The following is a 12,381-nucleotide window of genomic DNA, read 5'->3' as shown; positions in this document are numbered from 1 at the left end:
CAGCTACTATTCTCTGGTTCTTAATCTGATTCTACAATTTCTCTGATTCTCCTTCTCTTGCCTCCCTCTTCTCTATTTTTAAGGGTGCTTGTGATTAAGTTGGGCCCACCTGGACAATCCAGAATGCTCTCCCTATTTTAAGGCCACCTCTTGGCAAACTCTGTAAACTTAATTCTCTTTTGCCATGTAACCTAATATACTCATAGGTTCCAGGGATTAGGACAAGGATATTTTGGGGGAGCCATTATTTTGCTTGCTGTAGTTAGCATCTACTAAAATTGAATACATGCATGCCTTATGAAGACGTAGTCCCACTTCTACATACATGTTAGAAGCAAATTTTTCAGTGCCACAAAATAAAAGAAAATAGCACTCGAATATAAATTTTCTCAGCAAGGCAAATTTACTCTTTCAGGAGGGTGCCCCTCGTAGGTCTAGTTGCCACGAGAGGACGCACAAACAAAGGAAAGCAGGGGGTTTTATTATCTCTAATGCAGCTTGTCCCTGTTACTGCGTCTTGCCTCCATTGGCTGGAGTTGGACCGCACGATCTAAGCTGAACCCGGTTGGCTAACTTGAAAAGTGCAGGAATGAGGTTTTCAAGTGGGAAGGTGGGAAGATCAATTTTTCTGGGAAAGCTGTTACAGCAGGGAGGGGGTGATTTCTTGGCTGTCATGCCTGAGCACAGCAGGATGGGAGGGGCTGATAGATTGGCAGGCAAGATTACTGTAGACAAAGAACAGGGAAATAAGACTTCAGGACAGACAGTACAAGGAAGTAAAGACCTCTTGGAGAAGAATACCTTGTTTGTAACAAAGTGAAACTCTTTGAAGAGGAACTGTCTAAACTACTTGTTTTTAACATATATAACAGAAATGTGTACATATTCTTTTTTAAATTTTTAAATTTTATTATTTTTTTTGAGACAGAGTTTCGCTCTTGTTGCCCAGGCTGGAGTGTAATGGCACGATCTTGGCTTACTGCAACCTCTGCCCCCTGGGTTCAAGTGATTCTCCTGCCTCAGCCTCCCGAGTAGCTGGTATTACAGGCATGCGCCACCACACCCGGCTTATTTTTTGTATTTTTAGGAGAGACAGGGTTTCTCCATGCTGGTCCGGCTGATTTCTCGAACTCCTGAACTCAGGTGATCTGCCCGCCTCAGCCTCTCAAAGTGCTGGGATTACAGATGTGAGCTACCTCACCTGGCCAGAAATGTGTGCATATTCTATACAAAGACATTTACAATATTACTAACGGTGGCATTGTTCATTATTGCCGGAAACTGGAAACTACCCAAATGAACAATGGTGGCTTAAGTATGGCAATCAGATCCATTAGTTAAGCATTCGATCTCCTTTGGGGTTGGACAGGGAGAGGTCAACTGGAGTGCTGAATTTTTCTGAGGCCAAACTAGAAAGTAACTCTAGGAGCTGGGCGTGGTGGCTCATGCCTGTAATCCCAGCACTTTGGGAGGCCAAGGCGGGCGGATCACCTGAGGTCGGGAGTTCGAGACCAGCCTGACCAACATGGAGAAACCCCGTCTCTACTAAAAATACAAAATTAGCCAGGCGTGGTGGCGCATGCCTGTAAATCTCAGCAACCTGGGAACCTGAGGCAGGAGAATCGCTTGAACCTGGGAGGCGGAGGTTGCCGTGAGCCGAGATCGTGCTATTGCACTCCAGCTGGGCAACAAGAGTGAAACTCTGTCTCAAAACAACAACAACAACAAAACAACAACAACAACAACTACTCTAGGACCAGGACTGGGAGATGGCAAATAGGGGAGAGCATGGAGTTCCACTAATAAAATGGTAATACACTAACATAGTGGAGAAAGCAATGGGCTTGTAAGGAGAACTTGGTTCTTGTTGAACATCCGTCACTAACCAGTCTTGCAACCCTTGATCAAGTCTTGTCAACTCACTAAACTCGAATTTTCTTTATCTCAAAACTAGAAAGAAATCGTGGCCTGGATTTTTGAATTATGGGGTTTCAGGCAGCCACAAGTAGGCTGGCAGAAATGTTTTCTGGTCAAATAAAGGAGTCTGTTGCCCCAGAACAGGAGCCAGGGGCACAGCCAACAGGAAAATTCTGCCTGGGGCCCCATTGCTCAGCTGCAAGGTACCTGTCTTCAGGTGTGGCAGGCTGAGATCTGCCCCCTTGTTCCCTGCCTATCCCGCTGGGCCCCTCCCCTACAAGTGTTCGCTTCCATACAGAGGGACCATTAGGGCCTGTACATCGTACTTCAAGTCCCCTCCTGTGGTCCAACATTCCCTAGGGGCAAGTGCAACTGTTTATGCGGAGACCACTTTTCCGTGCAGCCTAACTGAAGGTGCACGTTCCACCGCAACCTGGTGCTTACAACAGCTCGGGAGGCCGCGCTACCGCGCCTGCGCCCCTCTGAATATGGCAGCGCGTGCGAGGTCCTTAAGGGAAAAGGAAGTAAGGGCGGGGACGGAGGGAGACGACTTCAACGTAGGGAGTTGCTGCTGCTACACTGCCGGCCGGAGAGGACGAGGAAAACGTGGAGGAAGTCGGTGATGACTGGCTGGAGGGGATGATTGGCGGGTGAAAAGAGCCGGGCCAGAAAGCACCTTTGCATGTGGCTAGAAACCCGCCTGAAGAGGGGCTGAAACCCACGCCGGAACCCGCCCGATTCGAGCCAATCAGGGAGAGGAGCCGGGTGGCTGGGGGGACCGGGGCGGTCTCGCGGGAGGGGCGGCGGGGCGGCCTCGCGGGGGGTGGACGGGGCGGTCCGCGGGGAGGGGGGCGGTCCGCGGGAGGGGGGCGGTCCGCGGGGAGGGGGGCGGTCCGCGGGGAGGGGGGCGGTCCGCGGGGAGGGGGGCGGTCCGCGGGGAGGGGGGCGGGGCGGCCTCGCGGGAGGGAGGACAGTTTCGTGGGTTCGGGCGGCGAGTCTCCCGGATGCGCCTCAGCTCTGGGGACGCGGTGCAGAAGTGTGAGGGCGCCCCGCTTCCAGGCAGTAATGGGCGGGTCCCTGCGCGGGAGCGTGGCGGGCGCTGGACTCGACAGCAGATGTGGAACTGGAGAGCTTGGCGCGCCTTCCGACTTTGTCACACACCTGCGCCGCCAGACTGGGGTCGGGCCCCTCCGCGTTCTGCTCTGGAGTGCCTGGGTCTGGGCCCAGCACCGCGCTTTTAGAATCTCCTCAGCTGAATCTGACGCTCAGCAGTGGGTGAAGCGCAGCCCCCTGTTTCAGGCCCCGCCGAGCTGGAAGGAGTGTCAGAGCTGGAGCGCGCGTGGCCCCCTCTGTGTTGGGGTCACCCCGGGGTTGCCAGGGCTCAGGGAGGGTCGTAGTCTGGATTTTGTCACCCGCACGTCCCCACCCACCAGCAGGTCTGGGGTTGGAGAATCCACGCGGGCTTCATAAGCTAGATGCCAGTTAACCGTCGAGAGGGGACGCTCCCTCCTCGTAGGCGTCCACACTGGAGAAGGAATAAGATGGGCGATTGCCTGGGAAGCCTGACAGGGCGGCGGCAGCTGGGATGCTGGAGAGGACTGGCCCCTTGAGTTACTGAGTCCGATGAGTGTGCTTGCTCTGCTGGAGGAACAGCGCTCAGGTTACAGTCATCCCAATATGGTTCTGAGGGTGCGTCGTTCAGGTCACTTAGGACTTGGCCAGATACCGGGTTTCTTTTACAAGCCCTTTCTGACGGTGGCCTGTTTCAACTACTGGCAGAGCTCATGTAAAACAGACTTTTTTAAAAAATTTGGGGGCTTTTAGTATTTTTTTATTCCTATATTCTGAGGATATTTTATAGTAGTCCCACATATGGAATTAGATAATCTCTTTTTTGTTTGATTAACAGTTTTATCAAGTATAATGTACATACCATAACGTTCACCCATTTTAATGGATTCAATGATTTTTAGCATATTTACAGAGTGGTGCAACCATCAGCATAATAGAATTAAGGAATCGTGATTTTTTTTTCCTGGTAATTGCTTTTACCGTTCTCAAAGTTTGCACAAGCGGATATTTTAGAGTAATATTAGTGTAATATAAGAGCTTCTGAAAATGTCCACTTAAGTTGTTTTGTACCTGAGCAAGTGAAATTAAGAAGGGAATTGAAGCAAATATTCCTGGTAAGTTGTAGGGAGTGAAACTTTTGTGTCTTGTAATACCAAGTAGATATTGACCATTTCAACTGGTTTTTATGCTGAGGAAATGCATAAACCCCATTTTACAGATGATGAAATCGACTTTGAAGGATAAGTTGCCTACAGCTGCATACCTGTGCCTGGGCTAGGCCCCAAACCCAGATGCTTTATCTCTAAATTTGTTACCCTTGCTACCTCAACAGCTTGGTTTTCAACCATGGTACTGATGTGTGTGAACAGTACAAGCCATTCATTTACTGAGAAAATAATTATTGAGTGCCACTCTGTGCCAAGAACACTGCTATAGGTGCTAGAGATATTAGTGAATCAGATACCGTAGTGAACTGTTCCTGCCCTCAGCTCATCTTCTGGTGGGGAGGACAATGATCAAGTAAAGAAATATATAGTTTTAGAGATTCATCTTTTTTTTAATAGGTAAATTAAAAGGGCAAGGAATGGCAGTGGGAGGCAGAATCTCATGAGAAAAATCTGAATGAAGAGAGGAAGTTAGGATATGAGAAAGAAAGCAAGGGTTTGATTTGAGCAAGCGCAAAAATAGAGTTGTGATTTACTGAATTGAAATAAGGTGATACTGGAAGGACCAGGTTTTGGGGGTACAATCATAAGTTCGGCTTTAAATGTTTTTAAATACCTTGCCTCTTAGACATCCAAGTGGAGATATGGCATTTAAATTCATGAGATCGGATGAGATCCCACCAAAGGAACAGGTTTAGGTAGAGACAACCAAATACCGATGCCTAGGACACTGCAGTGTTTAGAATTCAAGGAGATGAGAAGGAAACAGGAGGGAAGATTGAAAAGAAGAGTCCAGTGTGTCATGAGGAAAACCCCAAGAGCACGCTGCCTTACAAGACAGGTGAAAAATGTGTTCTGTGAAAGAAAGAGTAATTAACTGTTAAATGTTACAGACTGATCAAATAAAATGAAGACTGAGAATGGCCTGTTTGTAAGGTAATAAAAATACATAAAATCTTTTGATAGAAATATTTATACATAAAGTTAGTAAGGAAACAGTGTTTACTCCTTTTTGCAGAAATGTAAATTTTTACAACCATTTTGAAGGACAGTTTGATATTATCTACAACTTAAAATTGTGCTTCCATTGATAATTTCACCTGTGGAAGTTTATCCTACAAAAATAATATGTGCACACAAATATGTGTAAAAGTGTTTATCACAGCTTGTACACATATATATTTATAAATGTGTTGTCCAGGAACAGTGGCTTATGCCTGTAATCCCAGCACTCTGGGAGGCCGAGGTGGATGGATCACCTGAGGTCAGGAGTTCGAGCCCAGCCTGGCCAACATGGCGAAACCCTGTCTCTATTAAAAATACACACACACACACACACACACACACAAATTAGCTGGGCGTGGTGGCGGACGCCTGTAATCCCAGCTACTTGGAAGGCTGAGGCAGGAGAATCACTTGAACCTGGGAGGTGGAGGTTGCAGTAAGCCGAGATCACGCCACTGTACTTCCAGCCTGGGCTACAGAGTGAGACTTCATCTCAAAAAAAAAAAAAAAAAAAATGTTTATTACAGCATTGTTTACAGTTGTAAAAAGGTACAAGTTTTCATCAAGATGGATGCAGTTGTTAAAGGGAAGATATAAATGTGTAGATATGGGAGATAGCTGCTATAGACGGAATTGTGTCCCCTGAACTTTCATATGTTGAAGCCCTTATCCTGAATGTGGTGGTATTTGGAGGCAGGGCCTTTGGGAGGTAGTTTGATTTAGATGAGGTCACGCAGATGGGGCCCCCATGATGGGAGTAGTGTCCTTATACAAAGAAGAAGGGAGTCCAGAGCTTTCTTCTGTCAGTCATTTAAGGACATGGTGAGAAGGCAGCCATCTGTAAATTAGGAAGAGTCCTCACCAGGAACTGAACTGGCTGTCACCTTGATCTTGGTCTTTCCAGGTTCCACAGCCATGAGATATGAATGTCTGTTTTTAAAGCCACTCAGTCTGTGGTATTAATATTTTGTTATAGTAGCCCAAGTTAAGACAGATAGCTTTGTTAAATGATAAAGTCAGGTTATCTAATAGAATGCATAGTATAACCCCATTTATCTTAATGTATCACAGGAGGCCTTTCTAGTCACACTAACAAAAGTTACTCCTTTGTGTGCCTTCCCTGATCACTGTTACATTATTCTATATACAGCACTTATTATCTAAAATTATTTCATTAATTTTTATACATGTTTACTGGCTTGTCACAATAGAAGGTAAGCTCTGTAAGAGGTTTGCGTCTCTTGTTTATCTTTATATCCCCAGTGCTAGGTATATATTACTTTAGGAAAAACCATTATTTATTAAAAATATTTTAGGAAAAAACCCTACACAAACAGTATTCCTGTAGTGGTTTTAAAATAAGACAACAGGCTGGGCATGGTAGCTCATGCTTGTAATCCCAGCACTTTGGGTGGCCGAGGCAGGCGGATCACCTGAGGTCAGGAGTTTTGAGACCAGCTTGGCCAACATGGTGAAACCCCGTCTCTACTAAAAATACAAAAGTTAGCCTGGCCTGGTGTCACACGCCTTTAATCTGAGCTACTTGGGAGGCCAAGGCAGGAGAATCACTTGAACCCAGAAGGCAGAAGTTGCAGTGAGCTGAGATCGCACCATTGCACTGTAGTCTGGGCAACAAGAGCAAATGTCTCAAAAAAATAAAATAAGACCACAATTTCTTTGATACTGTTTCCTTCCAAAGGTGGTGGCTAATTCTCCTCTTCTTGAATGTAGGCTGGATTTAGTGACTTGCTTCTATGTGTAGAATATGGCCAATGTGGAGGTACGTCAATAGGTCATGACTTCCTTTTTGTTCTCTCTCTTCGATCATTCACTCTGAAGTAAAGCAGCTGCCTTGTCATGAGAACATATCAAACAGTGCTGTGGAAAGGCACATTTGGTGAGAAATAGGCCTACTCCCAACAGCCAGGGAAGAACTGAAGCCTTCTGTGAGCATGTGAATGAGCCACCTGAGAAATGTATTTTTCATCCTCAGTCAATCAGTGTCTCAAAAGAGGCCGTTAGCTGGATCCCTCAACAAAGCCACTTTTGGGTTCCTTTCAGATAATACATGTTTGCTTTGTAATCTACTAGGTTTGGTGGTAGAATGAGAAGACTGAACACACTCCCCTTTAGGACACATCATAAAGCAAAACAAGTATGGCCCAAAGTAGCATACACTTAATGTTCTTTTCTACTAGGATTTACAGAATTCATTGTTGGTGCAATTTACTCTTTTAAAAAATAATTTTTGTGTTGATCAGAATAAAATACTGTATTCCAAGCTATATGTGCTAATTTGATTTTATTTTAAAAATGTATTGAACACTGGAACACACAGATTTGAAAGATTTGACCTTAATATATATTTATATATAAAATATGATTTTGAAATAATGAACTTTTAAATTTAAAATTATAAATAATTTTTAAAATGCCTTCTATTTAGGTAAAGAATCTTCAAAACAAACTTCTCATATGATATGGTTTGTCTGTGTCCCCACCCAAATCTCATCTTGAATTGTAGCTCCCATAATTCCCACATGTTGTGGGAGGGACCCAGTGGGAGATAATTGAATCATGGGGGGTGGTTTCCTCCCTATTGTTCTCATCGTAGTGAATAAGTCTCATGGGATCTGATGGTTTTATTAGGGATTTCCCCTCTTGTTTGGCTCTCATTCTACCTTGCCTGTTGCCATGTAAGATGTATCTTTCACCTGCCATGATTGTGAGGCCTCCCCAGCCATGTGGAACTGTGAGTCCATTAAACTTCTTTTTATTTATAAATTACCCAGTCTTGGGCATGTCTTTATCAGCAGTGTGAAAATGGACTAATATATCATAAAAGAAATTTCATTGCAAAAGTTGAAGTCTGAATTAAAAAGCTACAAAGAAAATAATGTTTAATAGCCATCCCAGATAGTGTCCCTGAAATACGATGTCAAGGATCTAGAGGAACATATTGTATCTTTAACCAGAATTAAGTCTGAAAAACAAGTATTCAGAGTCTTAAAAGAGGCAAGCAGGACTTAATGGAATGAATTATAAAACTAAGGTAGAAAATTCTAGTTTATTTTTGAAACATGTCTCTCATCATAAGCTCACATATAGCATATGAGCTCCATGCTCCTGATTGATCAGTTTAATCTCATGGAATTTCACTTATTGCCTGGTATAACAGTATTACAATTTTTCATTATAAGACTTGTGATTATCAAGGTCAGGATATCAAGACCATCCTGGCTAACACGGTGAAACTCCGTCTCTACAAAAAAATACAAAAAATTAGCTGGGCGTGGTGGTGGGCGCCTGTAGTCCCAGCTACTCAGGAGGCTGAGGCAGGACAATGGCATGAACCCAGGAGGCAGAGCTTGCAGTGAGCTGAGATCGCGCCACTGCCCTGCCCTCCAGCCTGGGCGACAGAGCGAGACTCTGTCTCAAAAAAAAAAAAAAAAAAGATTTGTGATTATCTGGTCAATGTGTGTAGAGAGGAAATGTTTGATCATATACGGTACCCTTTTTTTTTTTTTTTTTTTGAGATGGAGTCTTGCTCTGTCCCCCAGGCTGGAGTGCAGTGATGCAATCTCCGTTCACTGCAAGCTCCGCCTCCTGGGTTCACGCCATTCTCCTGCCTTAGCCTCCCGAGTAGCTGGGACTACTGGTGCCCACCAGCACACCTGGCTAATTTTTTGTATTTTTAGTAGAGACGGGGTTTCACCGTGTTAGCCAGGATGGTCTCGATCTCCTGACCTCGTGATCCACCCGCCTCGGCCTCCCAAAGTGCTGGGATTACAGGCGTGAGCCACCATGCCCGGTTACAGTACCCTTTTTGATAGCAGGAGAAAAGATGGTCATTAATTTATCCTCTTATAATAAGAGTAATATTTAAGAAAGCCACAAAATATGAAAAGCTTTTCTATCCAGATTTACATTCTGTTGTAGACCATCTTTATTCTGTTATTTACTGTACGTTAGACCAATTGATAGCTTTCATTTTCCTCTGGGGTTTGCATTTCCCAGATCACTTTTAAAAGGAAAACATAGGAGCCTGAAACAGAAGTGGGAAACAAATATTTACTCAAACTAAGAGATTAAACTCAGTAGCCAGCAACAAGAGATCAAGGTGTGTGTGTATTTTCTGGTTGTGCAGATATTGTCTGAAATAAGATGGCTGAAAAGTTCAAGTGAAAAAGTAATTAAAAGCAATTCATCAACCATAGCCATAGCTGGATGTATAATAGCTGATCAGGCATAGCAAACTCTTCAGGATAATTTCATTTTTAAAAATTTATGTCTTTGTCCTTTTCATCTTCTAAGCACAGTTTCAAATAAGACTACAGAGTGAGGCTCTAGGGACCATCAGTTTTTGTCTTTAGTGCTAAAATGGTGGCTGAGTGACACACCATGATTTTTTTTCTCAATATTTCATCATTCTACCAGTGTTGGAAAAGGGAGAGAAGGACTCTCTGAAGGAGACTGTGCAAAGGATTCTTTTTTTTTTTTTTTGAGATGGAGTCTCACTATGTTGCCCAGGCTGGAGTGCAATGGCATGATCTCGGCTCATGCAACCTCCACCTCCCTGGTTCAAGGGATTCTCTTGCCTTAGCCTCTTTAGTAGCTGGGATTACAGGCGCGCCACCACGCTTGGCTAATTTCTTGTATTTTTAGTAGAGAAAGGGTGTCACCATGTTGGTCAGGCTGGTCTCGAACTCCTGACCTCGTGATCTGCCCACCTCGGCCTCCGAAAGTGCTGGGATTACCAGCGTGAGCCACTGGGCCGGGCCGCAAAGGATCTTTTTACACCATGTCTGGTTCCCAGCCCTTTTTCTATCCTTCCTGTGCAGTGTGGACTGAGTTGACTGAGATATTTAGGCCCAGGACTTCTTCCTTGTTCTATAGTCATTGAGAAAAGTGTGTCAAAATATCCATCACTGATTAAGGATTTGTCTGTTTATTTAGTTCTATCAACATTTATTTTTTAACTTTGAAGCTATTTGCATACAAATTGAGGATTTTTATCTTTCTATTGAATTGCCCCTTTTATCGTTATGAAATCTCACTTATTTCATGTAATACTTTTTGCCCTGTAGTCTAGGTTGTCTGATATTAACATAGCTAGATAATATTTCTTAGATTGCATGGTATGTATTTTTCCATTTTTCATTTTCAATCTTTCTATGTGATTAAAGTATGTCTTTTGTAAACAGCATATAGTTAAGTTTTGTTTTTTAATCTAGTCTTATAATCTTTGTCTTTTAATTGGAATGTTTAGGCTATTTACATTAAATTCTGATATTGTTGGATTTAAGTCCACCGTACTGCTACTTACTGTGTTTTTTCTCCTCTGGTCTTTGTTCTTGTAATAATTAGTTTGTTTTTTGTTATTGTTGATTTTTTTTTTTTTTTTGTCAAGATGGAGTCCTCCTCTGTCACCCAGGCTGGAGCGCAATGGTATGATCTCGGCTAACTGCAACCTCAGCCTGCCAGGTTCAAGCAATTCTTCTGCCTCAGCCTTCCGAGTAGCTGGGATTACAGGTGCCTGCTGCCATGATGATTAATTTTATTTGTTAACTTAGCTGGGCTGTGTTGCCCAGATAGTTGGTTAAACATTACTCTGGATGTTTCTGTGAAGATGTTTTTGGATGAGGTTAACATTTAGATCGATGGACTTTGAGTAAAGCAGATTACCTTTCATAATTTGGGTGGGGCTCATCCAATCAGTTGAACATCTGAAGAGACCAAAAGACTGACCTTCTGCAAGCAAAGAAAAATTCTGCCAACAGACAGCCATTGGACTTGAACTTCAACATTGACTCTTCAGTCTATTGGCCCACGCTGCAAATTTTGGACTTGCCAGTAAGTGTCTGAAATCTAGTGAGGCAATTTCTTTCTTTTTTTTTTTTTGAGATGGAGTTTCGCTCTTGTTGTCCAGGCTGGAGTGCAATGGTGCGATCTCAGCTCACCGTAACCTCTGCCTCCCAGGTTCAAGTGATTCTTCTGCCTCAGCCTCCTGAGTAGCTGGGATTACAGGCATGTGCCACCACGCCCGGCTACTTTTGTATTTTTAGTAGAGATGGGGTTTCTCCATATTGGTCAGGCTGGTCTCAAATTCCCAAACTCAGGTGATCCACCCACCTTGGCCTCCCAAAGTGCTGGGATTACAGATGTGAGCCACAGTGCCCAGCCTAATTTCTTTCTTTCTTTCTTTCTTTTTTTTTTTTTTTTGAGACGGAGTTTTGCTCTTTTTGCCCAGAAAGGAGTGCAATGTGGCAGGATGTTGGCTCACTGCAACCTCCACCTCCTGGCCTCCCTAGTAGCTGGGATTACGGGCGCCTGCCACCACGCCCAGCTAATTTTTGTATTTTTAGTAGAGATGGGGTTTCACCATGTTGGCGAGGCTGGTCTCAAACTCCTGACATTACATGATCTGCCCGCCTTGGCCTCCCAAAGTGCTGGGATTACAGGCGTGAGCCACCATGCCTAGCCGGGTAGTTTATCTTGACTTGACTTCAGGCTCACCAATCCCTTTGGCTGCAATTCTACGATAGAAAAGGACATAAAAAACTGTAAATTAGCCTTAGAATAGAGAGATATTATCGTTCCCTAGCAATTAGTATTCAAAGCAAGATCCAAACATGTAATTAGTCATTTATGTATCTAAGCTGTTTGTATGTATGATACAAGTTTTCACATACAAATTTCTTCTTTCTTTCTTTCTTTTTTTTTGATAGAGGCAGGGTTTCACGACATTGCCCAGGCTGGTCTTCAGCTCAAGTGATCCATCCGCCTTGGCCTCCCAAAGTGCTGAGATTACAGGCATGAGCCACAGTGCCTGGCCCAAATTATTGTAGTTATTTCCAATTCCTTTCCCCCTTCTCATATCCCAATTAAAGAATTCCACTCAGGAATTGTTGTAGTAGAAGTACTTTAGTCTGTGTGCTACGGTTTGGATGCTGTTTGTTTGCCAAGTCTCATGTTGGAATTTGATCACTAATGTTGAAGGTGGAGCCTGGTGGGAAGTGTTTGGGTTGTTAAGGCAGATCCCTTATGAATGGTGTGGTGCCCTTCTAGAGGGAGTAAGTAAGTTCTCACTCTTGGTTCCCACAAGAACTCGTTGTTGTAAAGATCCTTGTACTTACCCCTCCTCTCTCTCTTGCCTTCTCTTTCACCATGTGATCTACACACACAGTATCATAAGGCATCTTTCTGATCCTTTAGTGTTCAC

General features: G+C 43.9%; 1 long non-coding RNA gene across 2 annotated transcripts; it reads left to right on the top strand.

Annotated features, from left to right (window-relative positions):
• Positions 1–3,145: 3,145 nt before the first annotated feature.
• Positions 3,146–12,064, top strand: LOC107968183 (uncharacterized). Of its 2 annotated transcripts, none has more exons than XR_008539247.2 (4): positions 3,146–3,577; positions 4,783–5,090; positions 10,570–11,012; positions 11,888–12,064. It is a non-coding gene; the product is annotated as an uncharacterized LOC107968183 (long non-coding RNA). The 2 variants fall into 2 exon arrangements; XR_001709195.4 differs by having other exon boundaries at positions 3,394–3,577; positions 4,783–4,995.
• The last annotated feature ends 317 nt before the right edge of the window (positions 12,065–12,381 follow it).

This window comes from Pan troglodytes, chromosome 15 (genome assembly GCF_028858775.2).
Source record: "Pan troglodytes isolate AG18354 chromosome 15, NHGRI_mPanTro3-v2.0_pri, whole genome shotgun sequence".
NCBI classification, from domain to species: Eukaryota; Metazoa; Chordata; class Mammalia; order Primates; family Hominidae; genus Pan; species Pan troglodytes.
Note: the sequence above shows the minus strand (reverse complement) of the source record. Positions and strands in the feature narration are given on the sequence as shown.